The sequence below is a fragment of the Strix uralensis genome, chromosome 1 (genome assembly GCF_047716275.1).
Source record: "Strix uralensis isolate ZFMK-TIS-50842 chromosome 1, bStrUra1, whole genome shotgun sequence".
NCBI classification, from domain to species: Eukaryota; Metazoa; Chordata; class Aves; order Strigiformes; family Strigidae; genus Strix; species Strix uralensis.
Window position 1 is genome coordinate 133,096,488 of NC_133972.1, and position 26,925 is coordinate 133,123,412.

General features: G+C 39.7%; 1 protein-coding gene across 6 annotated transcripts in view; it reads left to right on the plus strand.

The window, feature by feature from the left end:
- Nucleotides 1–26,925, plus strand: part of FAM110B (family with sequence similarity 110 member B) — a 115,872-nt gene that overhangs the window by 35,223 nt on the left and 53,724 nt on the right. Inside the window, exon 1 of one of the 6 annotated variants that reach the window (XM_074881638.1) lies at nucleotides 18,660–18,794. The exons of 4 other annotated variants lie outside the window; for them this stretch is intronic. The gene's annotated coding sequence lies outside the window, so the exon portion shown is untranslated. Of the gene's footprint in view, nucleotides 1–18,659; nucleotides 18,795–26,925 lie in introns of those variants that run through there. One more of the 6 variants, XM_074881679.1, reaches the window with a different exon arrangement.

The following is a 26,925-nucleotide window of genomic DNA, read 5'->3' on the forward strand; positions in this document are numbered from 1 at the left end:
AGACTATCTCTGTGGAACTGAAATGCAGTTGACTTCAACAAACAAGTTGACACATTTTGGCAACATGTTTAGCCCATAGGTTTTCAGTTTGACTGTTCCACAATTCTTGTTAGTGTGAAAGGTCTGTCATTTAGTTTTCCTTTTGCCTTTTCCCTACAGTAGCACTAGCAATCCAGGCTGGAGTGTGTCATAAAGACTTTTAAAGCTACACTTTGAATAAAGCTTACATTTATTACAGCATATTTGCTTTGCATGGTTACAGTACTAGCACTGTATTCCCATGTAAACACTGTAATGAAGTTGTTAAGAAGAAAAGAAATGCTTATAGCATTTGCACTAAAGTTCATGGAGCATGAGATGGCTACACTTAGGATGTTGGTACTTTGAAGGGATTAAAAAAAGCTTCTCATAAATAAATAAATACAAATAACATTCTCAGACTAGCAAAACAGTATGTAAGCGATGAGAAGAAAGGTGCCAATTATCATTTAGAGAATAATCTGAATTGAAATGCCACAGTGTAAACGACTTTATGATCTGACCTTCCTATGTATGAATTGAAAAGCAGGAAAAAAAGTACAGGGCATGACCTAAAAATAGTAGTCTGGAAGCTTCTTTGAGTATGCTGTGTCTTATTTTTGTCTAGTCTGAAATTTACTTTTTCCTTTTGAGTCAAACCTGAATAAACTGTTTTGGCTGTTTGTGTTGTCTTCATGGTTCCCACTCTGCCAAACATAGCTATTGCTACTTTATTTTAAGAATGACTCTTACTTGGAGTTTGAGTCCTGCTGGAAACAGAATGCTGTCAGGAGGATGCCGTCTTGCTGTTAAGAAACTTAAATAAGATAAGGTTAATCCTATTGTATGCTTCCAATTTAGGAGTTAGTGTAGAAACTTCCCTTTCCTAGTTATGGCACCATAATATTGGTGACATGCTTTATGGGATTTCTCCCCCAGTTTTTTTCTGAACTGTTGGCTTAGTTAGACAACATTCAAAATGTTTCACACAGTTGTGGATCATGGCGCTATAATGTGCCAATTTCCAGACTTCCACAAAAAAAAAAAAAAGCAAAGCTCTTGTCAAAGAAGATGAGTGAAAATAAATGTACATATAGTCTCTCCAATTATGGCAAGGTTAGGTTTCTTTTATGCAGGATGTTTAATTTTAATTTTTTATATCAGTAGATCAGTACAGTAACAATTATGATGCTGAATACCTGTGAGTGTTTGCTCAGGTGATTTAGTTTCAGAAGCAGAAACTCTGTGCACATAGTAAGACTTTTTGAATTGTCATTTTGCATTGGTACTGAGCCAAACTTCATTATCCTGCCTTCAGGAAGAGCTAGTATTGGCTGTTTCAGAAAAACAAATGTAAGAATTCTCCTACAGGTCTAGGAGGATAACCTACTCCCAATATTTGTTTTTACCTTGATCTTTTCCATTTAGAGATTAAATTGCATACAGACTTCAGGACAAGGTTATCTTTTGAGTCGTTTAAACCAGCCTTAGGTTTCTTAATTTGAAGCATAATGGAAGATTTGTAGGGAATTAGGGTATTAGAGCATATGTTCTTGAAATAAGTTTGTTTTGAAAAGGCATGCTTTTCAGACTGTCCTAAAAACAAGTAACTTCTGTAAATGACTTAAGCATTTCATGCATGTAAGTAATTAGTGGTTGGTCTCTCTTCCTTTCTTCTAAAGAATCTGAAACTTTTATAAGACCAGGTAGTTATCAGTAGGTTTTGGCTCACTGGGAAGAAGGTCTAGATTAAGAGCAGAAACTTTTTGTTCTTAGATCAGCAGCTAACTTGCTGTCTGGCCTTGAGCATGTCCTCTTGACTTCCTTGCACCAGTTTACGATTGTATCCACTGTTGTCACCACGACCATAAAGTTCTTTGTAAGCTTTGGAGTCAAAATACAATTGAAACTGTTTATTATTCTGAGTGGACTCAACTTCAGTTTCTGTGCATATGGCAATGTAAAGTGCAGTGGAAGTATGCAGTGTAGTCCATAAAGAGCTTCAAAATAAAATCACCCTGTGCAACATGTATTACAGTAAAACGGATTTGAAGAAAACACATGCAGTTTCATTTTAGGGGTGCCAGTCTGTACAAAAACTGTGAGGAGGGATAAAGCTATTTGGTTAAAAACAGGAATGCTATGACCATAGTAGTTAAAATAAGAGGGAAAGAAAAGATCTGTCCTAAAATGAATACGTGGCAGTCTTAGTTTGCCTGAGTCTTTAGTAGAAGATTTCCACTTGTGTTTTCTGCCAAGTAATTTAAATTTATGAAGAAAAGCTGGATTCCAAGTGTTGGACTGTTAGTAGGTTAATGTGGTAAAGCAGAATATTGATAAAAGCAAGGTGTCATTTAACAGTGGACCAGCTGAGAGATCTTTGTGTTCCTATGTAATGTGAAGATTGAGTGTCCTGTAAGCTTATTGTTCTGTGTTTTGTACTTGCTTTTGCATGCGTGCCAGGACATGCTCCGGGAAGAGGCATAAACTTTTTTCTTTCACGAATACATTTATTTCCTGTCTAGAGCTGGAAAAGAGGAGCAACAAGAGGGGTTTTGTTAAATACAGCAAAATCTAATTACAGCTTGATTTAAAGCCACATTTACACAATGGCTGAGGGGTGAGTTCACTTCCACAAAAACAAACTCGTTGGCTTCCTACTGTGCATCAGGGAATGTGAAGATGCATGTCCTGGAGAGCAACTGCCTCCCTCTACTGGCATCAAATTTTCTTACACTGTGCTACAGCTCTGCTCTGTGATATAAAAATATGACTGCAGCCCTATGCAAAAGAATACTGATGCATGAATTCATTGGTGTATACACATTTTACAGATTATGCCGCAGGTAACACACGGTACATTACGTATTACATGTGATAGGCTTGATACCTGTTTTCTGTGAGCTGTAGAAACCTCGCTTGTCAAAATGAACAGTTGTTTCCTCCAATCCATGTTTGAACAGTTGTGTCCCTGCTGATGCAAAGGAGAAATGTTGGTAAATAAAGTACATTCTCTTGACAGTATGGTTTTCACTGAGCGTGCATCTCGGAAAGGTGCAAGGTCACATCATAATTGTCTGCTGAAGTATCTCTGCTGAAGTTACTGGAGTAGTTGAAAATGTGGCTTAATTTTTGGTGGTTTTCTTTCTTCAACTGGTTTAAATGTCCTGCTGTTTTTAGCTCTGTTTTTCAGAGGAAAAGGTAGTGAAAGTTCATGTGTTTTTCTTCCTGGGATAGCCTTTGCCCAGGAGCCCCATAACAGATGACTTCATAACAGCAGCTCATAGTCGAGACTGACATGCAAGTGGACTTTATTCTTTTCTTGTTTCCAGCTGATGATTGCCATTATTAGCAGAGTTTTTGATTACTGAACCTGCACTTCATGCTGCTACTATTCCTTCCATTTCTGGAAGGAGTCTCGGAGGCTAGAGATTAAAAATACACATTGTCATTATCTAGAAAATGGAAAGTTGCAAGAAGCAGGGAGGAGAAGGGACAAGATAATTCTTTCACCGCTAGAGTGATTTCCTTCCATTTTTTTGTTTGGTCTCTGCTCATTTTACACTTCTCAGAGGATTTCGGACCCAGCCATATTATTGTGGTATTGGTGAACTATATCTGAAGTTGATGATGGGGAAAAAGAGGACTGCAAAGCTTGCTGTGATACTGAGAGAGGTCAGTGAATAGTATGAAGACAATCATATCTCTGCGTATATACAATTGCACTCCTAAAACTACAATTCTCTTTGCCATGAAGTCATACGCCGTGAACTCTGCCCATCTTAAGTCTCAGCCTTCTATTCAGTTGTGCTGGGTTTGTGTCTGCGGCAGGGGTTTTTGGTAGCAGGGGAGGGGGCTACAGCAGTGGCCCCCTGTGAGAAGCTTCTCAAAGCTTCCCTAGCTCCAAGTCAGACCCGATTCTGCACCAAGGCCGAGCCAATAAGCGATTGTGGCTGTGCCTCCGTGGTAACATATTAAAGAAGGGGAACCTGGGAGGAGGAGTTGGAGTGTGAGGAGGAGTTGCAAGGAGGACACCTATGTGAACACCAAGGTCAGTGGAAGAAAGGACAAGGAAGAGGGGGAGGTGCGCTGGTGCACAGCCCTCTGCAGCCTGTGGTGAGAAGGCAGGACCATCCTCCCCCTGCCACCCATGGAGGTCCATAGTGGAGCAGATGCCAACCTGCAGCCCATGGAGGACCCCCACTGGAGCAGGTGGCTGCACCCAAAGGCCAGGGCTCTGTGGGAAGAAGCAGCCCTCACTGTCATAGGTTGGTGCTGGGAGGACAGCAACACATGGGAGTGACCCACACCAGAGCAGCTAGGGAAGTGCTGTGGCCTGTGGGAGGGACTCACATTGGAGAGTTTGTGGAAGACTGTCTCCTGTGAAAGGGGAGCCACACTGGGGCAGGGGAAGAACGCAAGGAGTTCCCCCTCATTGAGGGGAAAGAAGCGCCAGGACTGACCGCACCCCTCCATTCCCTGCCCCCTGTGCCACTGGTGGGGAGGAGGTAGAGAAATTGGGAGCAAAGCTGAGCCTGAGAAAAAGTCGGGGGGGGGGGGGGGGGTATTATTAAGATGCCATTGTATTTCTCACTGTCCTACTTTGTCTGTTAAATGTTGTTGTTCTTAGTGTTTGAATTAAATTTATGTTATTTTTTTTCTTCCCCTAACAAGTCTGTCTTTTGCCTGTGACTGATGGGTGAGTCATCCTTCCCTCTCCTTATCTCAGTTTCTGACCCTTTCTCTGTATTTTCTCCTTCCCCGTGATGGGGGAGGAAGGGGGGAGTGAGTGGCTGTGTGGTGCTCAGTTGCCTTCTGAGCTCAAACCACGAGATCAGTTTACACAAACTTTCGTAAACATCGATTCACCATTTGTTGCTTCTTCTCCAGATGTTTCTAGGCTTTAGTTAGGTCCTTGCTGGAGTTCCTGTATTCAGTGCTTCATGTTTTCTCAGAGAGGCAGTGAAGGTCGTCAGCTGCAGAAACAGAAATAAGTTGTCTTTTCCAGCACTGTTTGCCTGCATTGTATGTGGTCTTCAAACCTTAAGGTGCCCCACACTACTAAGGATCACCTTGTGGTCTTAGCCTTTGCCATCATGTAATGTTGAAGTTCTGACCTAATAAAAGGAAGGAGATGAGCATTCATTGGGATAAAAAAGCAGTCAGGTCCCACCCTTCAATAGTCCTCTCCAAACCAAGGTGGTGAAGAAAATGGTGATGAGAAGGAAAATCTTTGAGCACGTAGGTGAGTGTCCAGGGATCAGAGTCAATGTTTTGTATGGCTGCCGGCTGGAGAAGAGAGCTGCATTCACACTGGAGTACAGTGTCCAGTGAAGTACTCGTTGTTGTGACCCTTGTGGTCCCTGCCTGGTGCTGTCCCTTGTCTCCCAGGAGGCTCTGGGCATTCACTGCTGGAAGCCATGCGGGTATGTAAAGGATTTTTGTGGCTTTTACATTGTCTCGTGTCAACCTGAATTTCTACAGTTTCTCTGGAGGAGATGACTTGAGGGGCAGCGGTATGTGAATTTCCTCTACTTTTTCTCCTGATTGCTTTTTATAGTTAAACTCCTAAAAACCCCCAAACAAATAGAACAACAACCAACAGTTTGGTAAGCTCCCAGCTGCTAGTCAACATTGATATGCAGAAATGACTCAGGTTGAGTTGCAAGCTTTGTTCTTTTAGAAGCTTTTCTTTCAGCTGTGACAACTGTAAAGCTTATTCTCCTAGGGGATGCACAGATCTTCTACCCCTACCCCTTAATAGCTAAACAAACTAGGTGTTCCTGCTGTTTCTGTAGTAGATACATTTTCAGAGACGATGAAATTTTCAGCTACAGTAATTGCCAGAAGTACCTTGTCAAAATACTAGGTATGTGATTTTATTACTTCCCTGGAAGAGCCATAAAACCCAACAACAAACAAATTCTGGACTTTGTACAATTTTTAAGAGAGACAAATTTATAAAGAAGGATATTCTAAAAACATGCAATATAGGACAGAGATTATTTTCTCTGTTCTGATCACATTGTATCTTCTCTCTATTCTAAAAGAATTTAACTCCTGTGGTGAATCTAATTTTTGTTTAATGCAAAGGTTTTTAGGGCCCTGCGTGGAAAAGTTTACAGAATTAAAGCATTAGGTGGAATAACCCTCCTGTTGCATCTACCAGATATGATTGCATAAGGGACTTGAAGTACAAAATGGGGTCAGTACGTCACATTAATCAATTGATTGCTAATCTTGAGCATTACATGCCTACTGTGGATTTTTCACTTAACCCTGGTTAGTGCTGAGCGGTAGCAATACGGGGGATTGAGCTATTTAGAATACAGAGGCTGTATGTTTTCTGCCCTGAAAAGAGTTCTTCATGGAGGGAAGCAGCTCTCTTTACATGCAACATAGTGAGCCTTAAGTGGACTTTCAGTGGAGGACTCCAGTCTTCCTGAAAGTTTACCACTCTGGTTGCTAGTTCTGGGGCTGTCTCCCAGTTTACCAGAAGTTGCATCATTGCACCTAACGTAGCTTTTCAAGATAGCCCTTATCCTTCCATAAGGTAGCTAATGTCACAGTGATTATCGTGGTAGATGATCCAGAATTACCTGTTATGCAGTAAAATTAAACGTTTCCACTCAGTTTCTTAAAGCTTCTCAGAGTATGTGTTGAATGAAAAGAATTCCTATTTATTTTTTCCCAAGGAACTAGTACAAGGCTCTATGATTTGTTGAAGTCTGAAGAGTACAAGGAATAGAAAAGAATTTTTCAGTGGATTCATTCGTAGCTGATATTATTTTTTTCACCATTGTCCCCGAGTCCTACTGTGGCACCATGGCATGAGAAGAGCTTGTTACCCCCAACAGTTAACAAGCTTCTTAATAATAGGGTTCTTAATAGACTTAATAAGTATAAATACTTATGCTAGATAAATGCACAATCTGGAACCTAAATCAGCCTTCCCTGATTCGCACCTGCCAACACCTTTAAAATAGTTTTCTGGTTTATAAGGTATGAAAGAGACATGTTTATGCATAGATCTGTTTAATACTGTTTAAAAAAAAAAAAAAAGATTAAGTTTGTCTCTCATTGCTGCTGCCTGTTGCAGCCACAATTTGTAATTTATATTAGGTTAAGGGCTGTAAACTTTCAGAGGAGTGAAGTATTTTCTCATGTGTCGTATGAGCAATATTTGATCCAGAAGCTCTCAGTGGTTGACTGCTTAAGTAAAGCAAGACTAAGATACATGACCTCAGCCAGAAATTAGTCAGTCATTTCAGCGTGACTTAAGTTATCTCTATGCAGAATTGCTTGGCATTAAAATGTAATCATTCCAGCATCCAAGCTTGATACATTTGCATCAATTCTAAATGAAGTTTTCTGTTACCTGTGGATTTTTCCAGTAGAGTTTTGTCTTTTGTAGAGGTTTCTATTTGTCATCTGTCTTCTCTTTCTGTGTTCTACTAATAAGAACAGGTTGAAGAAATGAATAAAGCTATATACACCACACTTACTTTGTGGCTGTTTTGAGTTACATCTTGATAACTTATTTCTACAAGAACATGTTCTTTGGCAATGCTCATCCACTGGAGTATTCACTGTGATAGGCAGCCTGTAATAAAAATGTTGACTCACCTGAACGATACCTGTTTTCTTTATTTTGTAAGTCAGATTGCAAGATAATTTTAAATTACAAGTATTAGATCACATTTTCTTGAACTATTGCTTATGATTATGCCAAGCTGATGCACTCACCTATTTTAGTCTCAGTCAATGTTTTAAATTTCAGTGTTAAGGCAAGCAGAAGAAGGTGTTTATATGGAGTCCTGAATGACGATAGCTTCATATCTTGTTAGCTTAATATTTTCAGCTTTTCAAATTAGTGGTACTCCTTGTGTTAAAGAACTTTGTATAAAGAACAAAATGGATTCATCTTGTAACATAAAATACAGGTAATCTTTGGGAGGAGGGGAGAAAAAAGGATCTGTGAGATGTAGCCTGGATATGCACGTAGAGTAGTCTTCTTTTATAGATTATGCGCCAGCAGTCTTTAATTTTCAAATGCTTTAATTCTGGTGCAAGTACTCAAATGACTCACCAGTTATCTAAAGCATCAGGTAACTATACCTATATTTAGCTTTGTTCTATCTTCTTATCGTTGTTTCTATCTTAATTTTCTCAGTTGTAAGCTACAGTGAGTTTCATTAATGTTTAGAAAAACAAAAACCCAAAACAACATGGGAAGTGTTCCCAAGTGTTCTCACCAGTACAGCCTTTGCAAGGCTCTTTGCAGGCTCTTTCTTCTGATGGTCAGGGCATGTGGAGGGTAAGTCCTCTGTCTTCTTTCACAGTACCTTCAAACACAAAATACTTAACCACACCTGTCAACAGGCTACACTTTTCAGTTTGAGGTGATACCATTTTTAAGAAAAGCTATCTTCTTTCTGCTACTTGCTGTGGGGTCTGCCCTGGTAGGGGCATCCCTGATACCAACAGCCTCCAGTGGTGCCTTCATTTTGGTAGTTTGTCTTTGCTAAGGTATGACCCTGGCCTTGGCTGCTTTTTTTCTTAGGAAATGCTGTATGCCGCAGACTGCAGTATTTAACCATGGCTTGGGGTGTCTGCCGTTTTTAGCTGACTAGATCAAAATGTTGAATTGCAGGGGGTCAGACAAGAAGTCAATACTGTTTTTCCATCTGACTACCTTGAAAACTATGTAAATGAAATCTATCTGTAAAAAAGTTATGTCCACACTGCAAGAAATAGAGTCGTCAGGTATGAGCTGCTGCTTGTGTTGCTGCTGGGAAGGATCTTGCCTGGATAACTTTGTTTTTAAAGTAGTTACGGGTAAGTTCCCCTGAGTTTTGTAGTAGAAAGATGCAAATAGTGTATACAACAATGACAATTTTACTTTTTTCCTCACAAGTTTGTAGATCTCCGGCAGGCTTTGAAAGCTGATGAGGTGAGCGAAGATGTATTGCCGCCTGGAATGCATCCTTTGTTTTCTGGAGTTCTCTGCCTATTAATACCTGTTAGGTGTACATTTTGTTGCCTGTTTCTTTTGGACACAAGCTTTTTTTAATTTCCTTTTGGTTTTGTTCTTTTGTGGGTTTTTTTGGTTGTTTTGTTTTGTGGTTTTTTTTTTTTTTGACATAGTGAACTTCTCAAGTGCAGACATGCATCTCTTTCACCACCAGCAGCTTCTACAGATTTTAGGCTTTATTTTTTTTATCTCCAGACAATCTCACATATCCCTAGTTAGTTTGGCTTGGTACTTTTTCCTCTTGTATTTTTACTTATTTGAGGAAGCTACCTGTAAGTTCTGCCCAACATTAACTAAGACTTCAGCTGCAAGAAAGCTAGAGGGATGTCATGGCTTGGGAGACATGAGATATTCTAATATATGATATAATTGAGAAGACTTTAAGTAGTCTGGTTTTATTCCAAATCCCTTCTTTCACTAATTTTTGGGAGTTGAAAAAATATGTATACAGAGGCCTGAAAATGTTTTATGACTACTGCAAATTGTGCAAGATAATTTTCAGGCTTTTCCTTTATGCACTCTCAGATCTGTAAAAGTCAATTTAAATCCCAAATTCTGAATGAATACAGACTTCTGAACATAGTTAATTCTTTAACTTATAGAGTAGAATTTTAAAAAAGAAATCATAGATCTAATTTGGTTAGTTTTTGGTCTAATTTTATTGATGAGATACAAAACAATAATAGAAGCTACTGTTTCCTGATGTAGTATACTAGTTTACCACAAGAGATTATTATATTCCAAGTACCCAGAGAGAAAACAAACCTTCTAAATTCTTCTCAATGTCAATATTTCAAAGCTGTTTCAATTTGTTTTTAATGAAACGGATATGGAATTATATAAATGGGGTAGTTGTCAGTACTAAGGATAGCTTGAATGCTTTAAGTGGGATAAATGATTAGATTTTGCAGGTTAGCCATGTAAACGCTGTAGTTTATGTGCTGAACTTCACAATGTGAAAACATAGTACTATGTACAGAGTTATTTCCATTGCTACCCCTCGGCCCTTCCAAATATGAATATTTATTATAGTGGCTGGGATATGGTGGGATTGCATGTGGCAGTCTGAGCATAGAAATTATGATGGTTTTTAAGTTACACAGTGTTTTTCATAGTTATGCGGCTTCTGTTATAAAATACGAATAATGCGTACAGTGAAGTCAGCGTTAAACAGTTATGCAACTTTGAAACTTGCTCATGTTTGCCTTCTCTAGCAGCCCTTTTACTGTGGTTATGCTGCTTATGTTTTGACTACAGACTGCTGGAATTTGCTTTGAAAATATCTGTTTTATTTACTAGTTAGCTTTGGAGAAGCTTTTTCTTTAGATCTTGATTAAGACAGAAGTTTGGGGAACAAGGAGAGACTTTCTTGTTCAAATCGCTAAAGACTACATTATTGTAGAATGTGCAGGAGATACATGTTTGAGACAGACTGAAAGCTCAGGTTCTGACCACTTAATGTTGAGTGCTCGCCTTTTGACCTTATTGTCCCATGTTTGTACCTAATTTCTATGGGGACAAAAAAGGATTATTGTTATGCTCTTAAGGTTACGTTGTTATGGTATTACTGATTTTCCCTTTCCACCTCTGACACGTCTGGACTTTAAGACTCACCACTGAGACATCACCCGCTTGATGTAGTGGAAAACCAATGATCTCAAAAATGTGCTGTCCTTTGCAGAGTATAGTATTAGAAAAGATAAGGCATACTTGCTGCATATTTGTGCTCACAAAATATTTGAGTTCACAGTGAAGACTAGGTTTGGACCTATAACCATTAGCCTGCTTTATTCCTAATCTTATGTTGATACAAATTCTTGCCGAAATAGTAAATGCCCACTAAAATGACATGTATGTCAGCAGTGTTACATTACAGAGACAAAGGTTGTTAAGTACTTGCATTTTGTTTAATGTAAAACTGAAGATCCTGATGCTTGTCTGATGCTTGTGCTTTTAGAAACCTGTTCTTTAAGCTCTGGGGATTTGTAGCTGGGACAAAAGGATAAAAGGCTCCATCTGATTTGGGATTGATCCTCTTGAGCAGTCAGCACTTCATGAGAATGACCACCTGAAGAAATTCTGGTTATTGACAGCAGTAGTATTACAACTGGTGACTTGTGTGAGGCTACTATGCCATGCAGATGTGTGCTGTGGAGAAATTAGGCAACACTTTTTTTGTCCCCAGACCTAGGAATGGAAGGTGAAGAAAACACCTGCTGTTTTGCCCAGGAAAAGATTGAGAAGGCAGACCAGTAAGTAATTTGTCCCCAGGATGTGACAGAGTTCCCCTGGTGCATGTTGCCTGTCTTCTTCAGAGCAGTCCCTAGTTCCCATGCTGGTTTTGGTAGGATCATCACTCTCCCCCTCACCTTAGTTGGAGCACTATGCAGGGAGGGGAGTATTTGCTCAAATGGTCAGAAAAGGATGGAAAACAAGGAGTGGGAGTCTAGGCTTGAGGGGTGGGCACTCATCTGTCCCCATTTATACTAATTTTTCATACCCCTAGTTATGTGATTTGTGTGCTCATATTGCATTAGAGGATTGGATAAAAGCTACAAGCAGCTCTGGAAGAAGGGTCTGGGATCTTGTCAGCCCCACGAACTTTAACTGCTAGGTCTACAAGCTGCTTGAGATGCAAGTTTCACTCTTCTTCAAGAGCATTATATGGAATGAGAGTCCTGAAGACTCTTTGATAAAAGGGCTTTTGGCTTGTGCTATTAAATAATTAAGCCTTTCTTCCTGGAGAGGTTTTTCGTCTGTGCCAGCAAAATGCTTCTGGTTTCTTGTAAGAAGACCATGAGACTGGGTTCAGGTATGGCGAGTCACAGTTGCTGGTTTTATATAGACCCAATTTCTAGTCATTAAATTAACAATCTTTCTAAGATTAAAATCTAAATTTATTTTATATTTGACTAAAAAGGCTTGAAGTTTAGTAGGCTGTCTTCAAAGTTGTTAGCCTTGAAATGATAACCAAAGACATTGCATTCAAAGCTAGTTTTCTTCTTGGATTCATTGTGCTGAATATCTTCAACTCTTGTGTAAAGTAATAAGATCTGAGAGTTGCTCTGAAACTCTGAATTATGGGTGTGGACTGGAGACTTGAAGTCTCGAAGGTTTGCAGTCTCTGAGCTCTCAGCAAACTGGCTGGCAGCGGGACGGGTTTTGAGTGAGTGCCTGTATGCATTAGCATCTGCGAGGAACCACTGCATGTTCCAACAGTCGCACCTTGACTTGCTTTCCAGTTGCATCTTGCAGCTCAACATAAATACCTTCTTGCATAGATGTAAGAGAGTGAAAAACAGTCTTTGAAGAATAAAAAAACCAATGGGCTTTAGATAGCTTGATGGGTTTTCATTGTCATCACACAAGATCAAAGAGCCTCTGAGCTGTGCTTTCTACTCAGAATTGGAAGTAGCATTCTTAATTATAGAAGTGAGCAAGTCTGATGGAGTTTTTCCTTCAAAGTGAGGAATGTTAGACTTCATCCTTCAGCTTTTTGTGCTCTTTGCAGCATAGCATTTTTGAAAAATTACACCTGTCCTCTAATGGAAGACTTGCATTTAAAGTTTTCCCAGGCCAATCTCTAGATATCTCAGATATACCCAGCGTCATATTGTGTCACCCATTGCAGTAAGGTGATCATAGTGAAAATGATACTAAATGGAGAAGAAAGTGCCAGCAGTGGTGATGAACATTAATTATGTGAAGGTACTGGAAGTATACTTATTATATTGCAAGGTCTTTTTTCTGCTTTTCCACTGAGGAAAATCTGTACCTGTCTGTCAGCTTTCTGGCTTAAGTGATGCTCTCAAGTTCCCTATTTTCTACCACATAAAGTACTAAAAACATATCTCCACTTATGAAGTCCTTTTGTGGCTTGTTCCAATGTAGTTTTAACCTCCCATGTCCTTGTGAGCCATTGAATTTTTGCATTATATCTTGTGTTAGGACTTCACATCTTACATCAGTCATATTTCATCTTTTTATTGCTCTCTCTCTTTAAATCTGTTTGTTATAGTCTGCTAATGTGTCTTTCTTACTTGTCTGTTTGGAAGCAGAGGCAGAGGCTGCTTTTTCTAGAACATTTTATATTCTTTAGCTCACTAGAGTCATGATGATTAATTTTATGCGAGTCAGGCATGCACTATACGGGGTCCATGGTCTGGGTGCGCTATTTAAGGCTATTTCTTATGCTTATTGTGTTACTGATAAGCACTGTGGTCCCTTTCTGTGGTTCATCAAGTTGGTGATGTGGCCATCTAGCTGGTCAGTCAGAGGTCATGAAGTGGTGGCTAGGAGGCACACGTGTTTTGGTCTTGCTAAGATCTCAGTTATGCTGACAGGTGTGTTGCCTTCTGAAATGTACAGTTCATACTGCATCTGTGCTGCTAGCTATGAAGAAAGGCAGTGGAGCCAAAAATACGTAGGGTGGAAAGACAAGAGGGCATGAAGGATATTTGTATAGTTTGAGGTGATTGATGAAGTATGGTATAGAGGTGGAAGAAAACACTGCACTGAAGGAAAAATGGAAAGAACTCGAGAAATGGAAGGATGATATTGTGGTGGAGATGTGTTGGAGTGGTATGTGATGGGAAGCATATTTCAGGGTAATGTGAAGTCTTGAAAATGGTGTATCATTTGAATTTGGGATTTCTGTGTTCTTGAGGATACCAACAGAATAATACTGTGTTCTTCCATATCTGGTTGTACGGCCAAAGTCTAAGTGCTCAGCATAGTAAACCTGCTGCAGGCTTCACTTCAGAGCCTTCTTTACTGCATCGGTCAATGGTAGCATGAAACACACCTCCCTGACAGCTTAACTGCTCCTCCCCTGGTTCTGCAAGGTGGCAGTGATGGACTGGTGTCTTCATTTCAGTCCATTAGGTCTTCAGTGAAGATACTGCCAACAGGTAGGTCTGTGAGGCAAGGGATGGTAATGTCTTTTGGAATGTGGGTGTGTATGATCTTTTTTGTTTTTTATGATTCTGAGAAAAAAATGAATACAAATGCTATAAAAAGTACTCTGTAGGAATCGATCTTAGTGCTGTCCTGCAGAGAATCTCCGGTTTTAATATTGAGACATGTCTTGTCTGCTCTTAAGCATCCAGAGGAGTGCTGTCTGGAGCATTTAGGGATATAATTAGCATGTTTGAAAAGAAAGCCCTGAAGTTGCAGGTTAGCTGACTAACTTCAAAACATGATCGATAGCATTGTCATATACACACATGTATATGCACACATGTACAGGTAACTGCTGTCTTGCCAACTGAAATCGGAATCAATCCAAGAAATGTCCCAGTGCTCCATAAAATAAACAAGTTTTTCCATGCTGAGTGCCAACCTTGAAGCCTGTCATTTGTGACTTCCTGAGAAAAGTTTACATGGTAGACACCAGGCCTGTGTTTTATTTTCCTTCACAAATGATGGTGGGTCATGTGGTAAGTTTGCCACCAGTTTACAGACTTCCCAAACTTCACCAAGTACTTGCTAGGAGAGGAAAGAGCCCAACAAATAACTTATGAAGTGAGAGGTAGTTTTCAAAAGAAAAAGAAAATAACGCTAGATAACTTTCTTTGGGAAGAAAAATTGAAATGTAGAAAAAATTGTGGAAGAGAAAATAGTCTCCTCATCTTTTAATCTGTGTAAATGTAAAAAGTGCCATACAAAAATATTAGGATTTTGTTGTTGTTGTTATGTATACATAACCATGGTATGGTTTAGCTTACTTCTAAAAGTCTAATGAATGCATCAAGCCAAGTAAAATATTCATTAGAGTAATTGGTTCTGTTCAACCTCTCGATGCTACAGCTTGGAAATGTACGCACTGTTGCCTTTAGAAATGCAGCATTGATTCACCAGCCTTTTTGCTCAACTCATTTTCATTCCGTATGTTTACTATACTTTGCAAAATCTAATTAAGTAACCGAGGTAGCGGTTTCCAAGCAATATTTGATATATTTTTAAGTCAAAGGATAAGCGGCATCCAGAGTGAAACCTGTTTAGTTGCAAGACACATCAGGAAATTTTTATTTTCAATACTTTTGTATTGAAATAATTGGATATATAAGTACTTATACAAGTGATCATAACATAGTAAAAAGCTATTTGTTCCTAAAGTAATCTGTCTGTTAATTCACTTAGATAAGTCTAAATGAAGTGTAAAATTCATTAATGTGCTAGCTAGGCAGTTTTCACTGTTGCAGTGTCATATGATGAATTCATCGTACCCCCATAGGTTTTCCTCTCTCCTCCCCTCTGTGATGGACATCTGCCTCAGACCATATGGTTTTGGAAAATTTTGATCAAAACTGTTCTGTCAAAGAACAGGGCTAGAGAGAACCTAACTTTCTTTTAATTTCTAAAAACACTGCAGAGAGATTCTGTTTCCATGCAGAGGAGCGGGAACTTGAAGCTTAGCACAGGCATATAGCTTGTGCCAGGGACAGGCTTTTGCTTTCGTTGAAAGTCTGCCGAATATTGGCCAACTCACCTTTCACAATTTGTTCACTTCCAACAGAGACTTGCCAGAGCTGAGGAGTATCTTATGACTGTGTCCTCATGAAACCTCTCTTGGCCTCTCTTGCTGGCACGCCTGTACGTGGCTGTATCCTGTCACAGATTCGGTGCATGGTTCAGGTGCTTGTGTGTGATCACCACAGGAGGTGGGGCAGGCTGGTGGAGCTCTGCGTTGTTCTCAGTTGGAGTTCTAGCCACTTGCCTTTGCCAAACGTGGGCCGTTACGAATCACCACTGGTTCCAAATGTCAGACCTGCAGTGCTGTTTCCCCTGCCTTCCTTGCCCAGCACATCTTCACAATGGATAGAAGTGACTGTTAAAATTGACAGACATTGGGACTCTTCTGACTGGTCTGTTAAGCTAAGCACAGAGGTTTAGTGAATGTTGACTGTCTTGCAGAAACAAGTAGGTGTTTCTTGAAAGAGGTTTAGTGAATGTTGATTGTGTTGCAGAGACAAGTGGGTGTCTCTTGAAATTCAACTTTGCAGCTGTGGATGGGTCACCCAACTAAAGCTGCTACCATGAGGCTTTAAAAAAGAAAGCAACTCCTAGAATAAACACCCTGCTGCAATGGTATGTTGAGAGCATGCTGCCAGGGCAGCCTTGCTGGGGATATGGGCTGTATTTGCCCTTGGAGCCAGCAGCTGTGTGGGGAGGAAGCAGGAGGCTGGCTGCTGGGTAGTGATGCTGGACCCCCGCAGGAGGGAGCAGCAAGGGCTTGGGGAGCTGGTGGGCAGAGATGGGGGACTGGGGGATGTGTAGGCTTAGCAGCCTGTATGGGAGGGAGCCAAAACGAATTGTTCCATGGCAGCTGAAGCCTGTCTAATACCTATTTAAGGATTCTTGGTCATTTTGTCACCTGTCATAGGTGCCTTAGTGGTCTGTGAATGTGTATTAGATTAAAAGAATGATTTAAGTCTCTTTGATTTTCTTTACTTTGTTCGTGTGTGTTTTTTCCTTTGCTTAGCAGACACAAGCATTCCCAATAGCTGGATCAGAAGACTAGGATCAAGACTATTGGTCTTGTTCCCCTTTTGCTACCTTTGGCAAAATGTTGTTAGCAAAATCATTGCAGAACTGGTCATCTGAATTGTGCACTTCTTTGCATGTCTCTTGAACTCTTTTTAAATTGAGTTTTTAACTGTTGTATAACTGTCCTTCCTTTATTCATTAAATACATAGTTTTCTGTCTTCAAGCAGAACTGCTGAGAAACTTGGAATATTCTACTGTATTTTAAAGAAGCACAGTTTATAAAAATTGATGAGCTACTTAGATGATGTAATCTGAAAAGGAAGACTTAATAAAACAGCCTCCTTCGTTTATTGCAACACAAAACTTAATGTTGACTGAATGTTGAATCAAGGAGCAAAATGTCAGTCTTCCTGCATTTCATTTTTATTTCTAGCCATATATAGCTTTGAGAATATTTTTCTTACAGAGATGAAGTCCACTTCTAGCACAGAGCGACTCTTTATGAGCAATTTTCAGTGGCAGATTAAGAAAGCTGTGACACAGCTATTTACATACTGTCAAAAAATATGGTCTTAATGGTGTTACCACATGGAAGTCTTGTTCCATTAGGAACATTTTATGTAGTAGCAAATATAAATTTTGTACTAAAGTAAGTATGATAGATAAAAATGTTTCTAAACGACCTTTAATATCATGCACTTGGACTGTGCCTGATACTGTATGGTGCTGTTGATAAGAGTAAAGAATTAGAAAAACTGCTGGTGTGGGCACATAGGAACTCATTATTGCAGTAGCGTTCAGAATCTTGTAAGTGTAATGTTTATGGATATGTTTTATGTGTAACTTAGTGGAACATCTTAAAAATGCGTTGTAAAGTTTGTATGTGCATAATGCTGTAGCATTATGATAGTTTGGCAATATCGATCATGAAAAATGTACTGTATCTCATGAGACACATCTGGCACACTTCTGAGAAACAGGCTATGTACTTCCCAGTTGCCACTGACGTTTGAAAACCTTTCGGTCAGTGTAAAGCTTAGGTGATTATATGAACCATGTGGGAACAGGAAACTTCAGAAGATTGTTTTCCAATTTGTGCTAGTCAGAGCGATGATTAATTGAAATGTAATATCAAGGAAGACTAAACTACATGTGCCTGTATCTTTTGTCATGATTACTTACCTGATATTGTAGAAGCTCTTTCAAATACACAATGTTCTCTTAGATCATAACTTTCCTTAGTTTGGGGACTTACATATTTATAAGATGCGTGTAAGGCTTACTTGAGTTAGTTCCCCATACTTCTAAGGAGTATTTGGTCACAGTAAGTACTTTCCAAATGGATTCAGTTGTTTGCATAGTGGCAAAAATTTCCTTGGCATTTCCACCATAGCCTCATGTGAAAACTTAGGACGTTATGTGCCAGTGCACACAGAAGCCCTCGGGTCATCTGAGTATCTGCCCACATGTAAACGTAAAGGACAAAGCGTGTCCTGTTGACTTCTGTAGGGGTACTGTGTGCTGAAAGCATGCGTGTGCTGCCTCGCTGATGTGAGGTCTACGCTGTAGATTGTGAAGTACTGTACATAAACTGATCTGAGATCTACTGTGTATATGACACTGGTAATGTGTACATTTGAAACAAGAATTCCTGCTGGCAGAATAAACTGCAGCATTTTATTGTCTCCTCCTAATAGACCTAGCAAACTGCAAGCGGTCAGCTTCTGAAAGAGCACTCCTAAATATATCCTTTTTTTCAGAGCTGGAGACAAACCCCTTCATAGGCGAATCATTCGGAAAACCAAGCACACAAAAAAACCCCAAACAGGAATTTTATCTTTATGCACCCAGACAAATAACAGTCCCAAATGTCAATGCTTTTGGCTAAAAGGTGTAATCTGTTCAGCTCTCATTTCCTCGCGCGCGGTGCCTCAGCAGCCCCGTGCTATGGCAAACGGCTATAATTAGATTACCAGCCTGCTAAGCAGCGGTGACAGTCTGCGAGCCTCAGCGAGCATGTGCTGGATTCTGCATGTGCCTCGCGCTTATTGGCAGGCGAGGTTGCTGCCTGCCGGTTTGATAGGTTTCCCCAGTAATCTTTATGCTGCATTACAGACATAGATACAGAGGTACTGTGTGCATGCAATGGGAGAGGTGCTCAGCTTGTAGCGTAAAAGAAAACCCACAGATGAAAGGCACTGGCCTTTGTTGCAAAACAACAGTACTTAAGGACCGCTAGCTGGAAACGGAGAGGTCAGTGAAGGAGTTTTACTTGGTGGTAATTACTTTCAGGTCTTTATCTCTCCAGTAAAACAGTCATGCATGAAATGAATACTGTTAATCATGTCATCTGTTTAATTCGATATTGCTTTCATTAATATTTTCTGTACTCTGGTGGGAGAGCCATCAGATTACAAAACATATTATTAGAGTGGATTTCGTTCAAAAATAGAGTGTATTTATAGAGGAATATTGCTTTCATTTGAAATTTTGAGCCTGTGCATGTGAGTGATTTTACTGGTTGCCTTTTGTTATGCTAATGGAAATATTTCTTTTATTGGGATGTTTTCTGCAGAGCAATTTAATTAGAGCATTTACAACTATTGGCATATGAAGATAAATCTCTATAAATAGTGATTAGTTTAAAGAATAATTATGTGAAGTGTTCTTTAATTAGATCACAGCAATAACTGTCTTGATGGTTCTCTTGCAACAAGATAGAGGGACGAAGAGTAATATGCTATTGTTCTTTCAACAAAGATGCTGGAGCCTTCATGTTTGGGTGGATTCTTTGTTTCATCCACTGGGTTTTATTTTAAGTGGCTTTCAAAATGAAACTAAAGCCACCCCGCCTAGTAGATTGCAATATATCCTTTGCTTGCACACACATGTATTTTATATATATTCGTACATATCTGTATTGTTCTCAAAGGCTGAATTTTGGCCCAAAGCCTCGTTTATTGTCAGAACTGCCTTCAGCGGTAGAATGAAACAAGATATACATGCCAGTCTTTTAATCTGAGGCTATTATAGTATTTATCATAGCGTCATACTCATTTCAGTTCTTTTCATACTTGACCTATGCATCAATTGATCACAACTTTTCCTGTAAAAAGCATGCATATTTTATGGGCACATTTAACAGTGAAAGCTGTTCAGACAGAAGGGAGCAAACATGAAGTATAAAAAAAAAAAGTCTCTTAATGTAGTCATGCCTCATTTTATGACTTCTGAATATTGAGGCTGACTGTTGGACTTCAAAGTTAATGCCCTTGTCTGTGTCGGACTCCACAGAGCCCACATGAACTTGTATATTAAGTCACCAGTCATCTGGCTGGCTGATTGCCACCATGCGTCTGAGGTACAAGTAGATTGTCTCAGCCAGGATCAGAAAGGTTTTAGGAACAAGAGCTATTTTGGTATTAGTCTTCACCCTTCACACCTATCCATGAAGATGTTTTTCCTACTGTATAAACCAAAGGAAAATTTAAGTTGTTCACTCTTAAACTGTGTGGTATGAAACTGTGTTACCTCTGGAGTAGATACGCTTAAAAAGTGGGGCGTTTATCCAGTTGCTAACTTTATATGGCTGTGGATGCAACAGATACGCAAGCTTTATTATTTGTGATAGTGTATTCAAAAGGAAAAGTATTTGGGAGGTTTAATCACAGCTGGTACCAGTTTTTTTTTAATTTTTTAATGTTGACTAAAATAGTTGCCTTGGTGTCTACGTTCACCTGGGTTTTATTTCCAAAGCCGTTTTCTTCAGTACAGACTTGGAAAATGGCATTTTTGCATAGTAACAGTTAAAACCGGGACAGGGAGGGTTCAGGATGTGAAGGCATGTCGTTCTCAGGCTGTTTCATATTCCTTCGTTGCTCCAAATCACCAACCAAAAGTGTCTTATAGAGGTTTTAAGGTCATCTTTTTTTTTTTTTTTTGCCTTTTTTGACAGGGGCTTACCTGAAGTAAGCCTACATCTTTGATATCTGCAACAGCATCTCATGAAGGAGTAAATAATGGCGATCTTAGTAATAAAGAAACATAGACAGTAATATTGCCATCTGAACTATATATTTACTATATCCAGGCAGCTTATTTTCGAGAGGCTGATATTTTCAGTTTCATGTACTGAGCTATCATTATTTGTAAGTAACGTAAACCATAACTGGAAAAATGCTGTAAAAGTTAGCATATTTTTGGTGGTGGATACAGGTAACGCCACCACCCACTGGAACTGAAATGCTGCACCAGCAGTTATTTAGGTGTGGACATCTGTACCTCCAAAAAGAGCTGTGGTGATCTATGCAAGCAGCACCAGAAAAAATGACAGTTGTGAAACTAGAACTAGTGACAGTGTAATTTAAACTTGCCAGGCGTTAACAGCAAGGTATAAGTTACTTTGTTGTTGCTTCTCTTCTTGTTACAACCTCATTTTTCTGGGTAAAGAAAGAAATCAAATTGAAGCAACAGTTTGTGTGGATTACTCTCTAAAAAAATTGTCATTTTTGTTGCTATAAACATATTTTAACTGTAAACAGAGTATTGCTACAGGAAATGAAGCACACTAGATTATCGTCAATGAGATTTTTACATTCAAGTTTTGCCAGTGAGTTTCTTGATGTAAAAGTTTTTAATTACTTTTTGTTAGGACATGCATTCATAGCATGTTTGCTGTGCGCCTCTGTGAACTGTTCTTATTTCTGATACATTGCCCTGTAGATAAATCTCCCGAGTAATTTGTTATGCAAAAGGAAAGCTTTTCTTTCCAACCAGGAATGGAGTGTGTGTCCGTGTATGTGCGGTAAGGGCACAAAAGTATGTTACAAAAATCAAGGCCTCAAGTGTTTCATATATATATCCATATCTATATGTATCTGGGGAAGAATCACTTATACTATCTAACACTAATATATGTTTGTTTAGAAATTAATATGTTGTTAACACTTTCAGTGTCATACCAGTACGCTCATTATAATCCAATAGAAATATAAATACTCCTTGAAGAGTAATGTTTTCAGAAACACGAGCTTTGGCTGCTAGCTGGAGATGGATATATGCAGTAAACTGAGTGCCTGTAATAAACAGTGCTACTCTAGCTCTGGTTTATTAAGATATTATGTCTATTTACTGCTATGTATGTGAGTTTTACATTATTTAAAACCATACCAAGTCTGGAGGGGAAAGATGATACTTAAGGTTAATACTTTTTTTTTGTAGTCAGTTAGCAATGAAAGAGATAGTCCTGAAAAACAGTCATAGGGATTTAAAGTATTACCACAGTGTTTATATTGCAGGATTTGTACTTATATGCCTTACAGTTTTTAAGTCGAGTAGCAGTAAATGATACATGTGTAAAGGTTTACATTAGAATGAGAAAAGTGACTTTGTGCCCTAAAGCTCCTTTTCCCTTTTCCTCTGTTTTTGGAACCAACTCCAATTTACTGTTTTGCTGATGGAATGTCTGTCTGTTTAAATGGTTGAGACATTCAATAACCCAACTATAAATGTTTATTTTAACACTTTGAGAGTTTATGGGAAATCAATAGGCTGTTTTCTGTGTTTTGTTGAGTGAAGGTCTTTTTTATTCTTCCAAATCTGAAAACTTTTGGGGTGGTGGGGAGGCACAGGATGAGCCCTCTCGGTGGAGATACTCTCTGCAGGCTTGGCAAAGTGTACATTAAGCTGGGAAGGCCTTACTGTTGTGACACTTCTCACACTGATGCAGCAGCACTAATGAACAGGATCAGAAACATGACCACCTTCTCTATATGCAGACAGCTGCTGCCCCGATTTGTGGTTACGGGTGCTCCCATCCATGCCCAGGACCTGGGTGCAGGCAAGGGCCCTTGGTGAGGAAGGTCTGCCCTGCCCTGCTCTCCCCCTCCCCTCCCGCAGGGGTCTCACCCACACAGCACAAGTTATTCTGGGGACTAACTATGTGGAGTTCGAAACTTAAACAGCAGAGGAAATACGCCTAGCTCTAGGCATCTGCATGTCAAACATTTGCAATGTTTAGAGGAAGGTCGTGTTTTATAAAGCAGGGAATGGAAACAGCAGTGTCTTTTCCTTGCAGTTCTCACAGCTGCAGTGGTATGGTGAATTGAAAACAAAATGGGTATTATTAATTTTTTTTTACGCTTAATCTCCTGTTATGATTAATTTTAATTGTTCTTAAATTTATTACCTGCAGTATTAAGTGTGGCTTGATAGATTTAATGTAGAATACAACGAGCAATCCTGGTTGCTATTGTCTGTGTAAACCTGGTAACGAGATTCCTGTCTCAGTTTCATGTTGTCTTTCATGGATGTGCTTCAGCCACCTGTGGGCACAACTACTTGCTATAGCCTTTCCGTGAAGCACCTGAAGCTTCCAACCCAGATCCTCACTTTGTAAATATGCCGTTTTCAAACATGAATTGTCCTTTCCATTCCATAACAGGCGCTATTTGGTTTTATGCCCTGTCATGCAGTTGTCTCATACTTCGGTGGTATATTGGTTTATTAATTGAAATAGTATATTATTTATACTGCTGATGATTATATAGCCATCTGGGGTTTTTTTTGCCTGCATATCTGTTGGGTCTTGTAGAATGATTTTACAGCATCCATTCATATCTTCCTAATATGAATGCGTACTACTGTATCCCAATTAATGGCAAAGAAGGATATTAAATTCTTGCCTCTCTTAAGGGAGCTTAGCATTTCAGAAGTTGGTAGACTAGCCCAAAGATTAGGCTGTTCTGCTCCCTGATTAGGAAGTCTGTAGAAACACATTGTGTAGCAAAGTTATGCAATGCGTATTACAACTTGTATGGGTTATTAGTGCCGTTTGACTGGAGAGAAATGTGAATATCCAGGTTTGCAGTGGTATGCATGTTTTCACAAGTTTGGGAAGATTTGGCTCTTGCATCTGTTTAGTGTCCATGGTTGTAATTGGTTCTTTTAAGATCTAGGTACTGGTTTTGTAGGTAATGGTACTGAAGGAGACATGTTAGTATGATAAGGCATGTTGGCCTGTAATGCAAGTGCATAATATCATACAGCCCCTGTTCCATAGAGTTTCCTGCCTATATAATCTAGGCAGAAAAAGGCAAGAAATGAAGGGAGAAACAGAGACAATAAAGATGAAGCATCTTTGATGTGACCACAGACTGTGGGCTTGCAAGGAAGGCTGAGCAGTCGGTGCTTTAGGGTCATAAACCATTACTGCAAGTGTCTTTAAAAAGAGTGAAAAATATAAGATCAGTATATCTATTCCTGTCAGTATAAGCACTTACAGTACAAACTTCCCAGGATAAGGATGATTTCCTTCTGTCTCAGTGTCATAATTGACATCGGGTATTTTGGGCATTGCAGTCATCTGGAAATGAGTGTGCAGCTTTGTGTTTCTACTGTGACACTACAACAGCAGTCTAGTCAGAAGATGTATGAGGGACTTGATAAAATACATCCCTTCCATTACTGTTACATCAGCCTGATTGCAATCCATGGTCCTGTCCCGTCCATTCCCCCCATTTTCCTTTAGCATATTGTGGAGTGCAGATTGCTGTTTTGGCCCCCACCTCCCCAGGGACTTGGTGATGCCCAGCAGAGGCAGTACAATTGCTGTTAGTTTTGTGTGGAAGGCATATAGCATGGTGGATGCAACAGAACAGGACCTCAAAATAGACGGTGTCATTGTCCTTCAGTGTTTTGGTGCCTCTTCACCACAGTTCTCTTCTTGCCTTGCTGCCACCTCCTTTCTAAATTTGTCTGCCCCATTTTCCCATTCAAATCTACTTTTTTTTTTTTTTCTCCACTTTCTCCAATCTGTGTGTCTCTGCCCTTCAGCTTCTATCTGCCATTCAACCATGTGCTCTTTGACATCTTTGCAACCACCACTTTCTTTTGGGGGAGTAGACGTCCAAAAATACCTTGTAGGCAGAGATGCCCAGGGACGGCACACAGGTGAAGGAATTTAAGTTCTCTTACCAAAGATGCTTAATATTTCTTTTGTTATTATTTGTTTGTTTGTTGGAGGAAGATGTCCTTGGCTCCTGCTTGGAAAGCTCATTCTGACAAATACAAATCTTACCCTTGACCTTTCCAAGTCTGACATAGCTGCTTTTTGTCTCTCAGCCTGTTGTTACCTCTTTACTGAAAGCAAGCATCTCTGTTCATCTTCCTGTTATCTCTAGGTCAGGTCTTTCCGAAGTGATTAATGAGCTTTGCTGACCACTTCTGCAAATAGGGCTCCTTTCCATCATGCCTCCATGTAGGTACCCCACACTAGCCAATGCTTCTGTAAGAGCTTGACCCAAGGAACTGCTTCTGCCCCTCCTCCTCTTCATAGGTGTCTCAGGCACTGGTGGCACGTTACTGACCTGAATCCTGACAGCTTCACTGCTGCCTGCAGGGCTCTGAGTCGTGTGGGTATTTACTGCCTTAAAGTCACATTTATTTTGCTCTTTTTTTTGCTGGATACTTGGCACATTCTCTGCACTGGGTGCCTAAAGGATCCTGCTAGAGGCTCTCCACTGGGAAGAGGTTTTGCAGAGTGCCTTCATTAAATCCTCACAAAAGCAACAGCAAAGCAAGTTGTACCCCCATCCCGTGCTAAAGTATAGAGGATTTGGGTTCTTCATCTGTAGTGTGGCTTGAGGAGATTTTCCTGTGTAGAAAAACTGGGATGCTTCTTTACTATCGACTGATTTTTAGCTCTCTAAAAAGCCAGAATTTTTGCAAGTATTTTCTCATTCCATATGCTACAAAGCAAGTTATACTTTCTTATTTTACTTTAGCATGACTCTGAAGCCTAAATTTGCATCAAAAGCATGTCTGCAACTAACTCTTAAAACACATCCATTCTTAGAAGACAACTACAAATACTAAATCAATCTGGTGTTGAATTACCATTGATTTTTTTTTTTTTTTTTTTTTGCAAGCTTGCTGAAACTGGATTGATGCTTCCCTCATCTCCAAGAAATATGTACATCTGCCATTTATAACAACTCTTACTTCTGGCTTTGGTGGAACATAGTACTGGAAGCATTATGATCCTACACAGAGCTTTTTTTTATGTTTCTGACTAAAATTAAGTATGGAATTATCAGTGTACATGAATACCTAATGGGGGGGAGTACAGAAGATGGAGCCAGGCTCTTCTCTAGTGGTATCCCATGACACGAGAAGAAGCAAAAAGTACAAATTGAAATACAGAAAATTCAATTTAAACATGTGAAACCACTTTTTTTTATGTTGGCTGAACATTGGCACAGGTTGCCCATAGAGGTTGTAGAGTCTTCATCCTTGGAGATATTCAAAACCCAACTGGGACATGGTCCTGGGCAACCTGCTGTAGGTGGCCCTGCTTTAAGCAAGGGGTTGGACTAAACAATCAGAGGTGCTTTCCAGCCTCAGCTGTTCTGTGATTTTGTAACTAGAAGTCTCCAAACAGCTGACAAAGCAGGCCTTGCAACTCTAGGCAAGTTATTATTTCTGTATTGGTTCTGCTATCCAAAATTACTTCACATTTTATACCTATCCTTAGGTGTGAATGTGCACATATATAGATATGTACACCTACCTATCTCTGGCTGCTGTGTAAACATACCTGGAGGCTAGGACAAACTGGAGAAATATCAGAGATGGAAAGGGGAGGAGGAGAATGTTTTTACATTTTTCTTAAATATACAAATGCCATTTCATACAGGCCACACTGGTTTTCTATACTTTATGCAGCCATTGAGATATTTTTCCCTTCCACAATAGTATGCTACATCTGTATAGTAAAGAATGCTAGATAAAATTGCTTTAAAGAAAGCTTTATTTTTCTTAGATGATTTCTGTTGGGCACTACTTATACATAATTACACCTTTGTTGCAGTCCACATTACATTTAAGTGGGCACAAATTGCCCAGAAGGAGAGCTTCATGAGAGAAAGAGGAGACCAAAAGGCTCTCGGTCAGAAGAGGGAGGTGCATCGTCATCTAGACTGCCCTTTCTCAAAAACATAGTTCCAAATTAAGTAGTAAATAATGGAAAAACTGGCCTGAGTTGAGAACTCTCTGCAGGCACTTTGTATTTATGAAAATATTTTTTTGAGTCCTACATACTCATAATTACTACTCTGCTGGTATTCAGTCCTGTTTCTGCAGCCCACGGTAGCTGTGTAGGTCTGACAGTGTTGCTGAAAACTAGGAAGCTGGACAAGGCTGACTACTAAAATTACATGTATTCTCTTGTTTTATACAAATTAAGTACCAGGTGACCCTCGGGGGCAGTACTGGACAAAGCTCTCTGAGCATCCTTTGTAGCATGAATTGGATAGTGCTGTGGGAAAAAAGGGACACTTGCACAGCTCTTCATCACGTCCCTTCAAAGCCATGAATCTTGCCTTAT